Source organism: Haliaeetus leucocephalus, unplaced genomic scaffold (assembly GCF_000737465.1).
Source record: "Haliaeetus leucocephalus isolate CR32 unplaced genomic scaffold, Haliaeetus_leucocephalus-4.0 Scaffold751, whole genome shotgun sequence".
Classification (NCBI taxonomy): Eukaryota; Metazoa; Chordata; class Aves; order Accipitriformes; family Accipitridae; genus Haliaeetus; species Haliaeetus leucocephalus.
In genome coordinates this window covers 19,150,248-19,150,994 of record NW_010973187.1, presented here as the reverse complement: position 1 = coordinate 19,150,994, position 747 = coordinate 19,150,248, and positions in this window count along the sequence as shown.

Genomic DNA, 747 nt, shown 5'->3' with positions numbered 1-747 from the left:
TCCCACTGACTGGAAAAGGGGAAACATAACCCCCATTTTTAAAAAGGGAAACAAGGAAGACCCAGGGAACTACAGGCCAGTCAGTCTCACCTCTGTGCCCGGCAAGATCATGGAGCAGATCCTCCTGGAAACTATGCTAGGGCACATGGAGAGGTGATTGGTGACAGCCAACATGGCTTCACTAAGGGCAAATCGTGCCTGACAAATTTGGTGGCCTTCTAGGATGGGGTTACAGCGTTGGTGGATAATGGAAGAGCAACTGACATCATCTACCTGGACTTGTGCAAAGCATTTGACACTGTCCCACACGACATCCTTGTCTCTAAATTGGAGAGACATGGATTTGATGGATGGAACACTTGGTGGATAAGGAATTGGCTGGATGGTCACACTCAAAGAGTTGCGGTCAACGGCTCGATGTCTAAGTGGAGAGCAGTAATGAGTGGGGTTCCTCAGGGGTCGGTACTGGGACCGGCGCTGTGTAACATCTTTTTTGGCGACATGGACAGTGGGATTGAGCGCACCCTCAGCAAGTCTGCCGACCACACCAAGCTGTGTGGTGCGGTCGACACGCTGGAGGGAAGGGATGTCATCCAGAGGGACCTCGACAGGCTTGAGAGGTGGGACTGTGCGAACCTCCTGAAGTTCAACAAGGCCAAGTGCAAGGTCCTGCACATGGGTCGGGGCAATCCCAAGCACAGATACACGCTGGTCAGAGAATGGCTTGACCGAAGCGCTGTGGGGGGG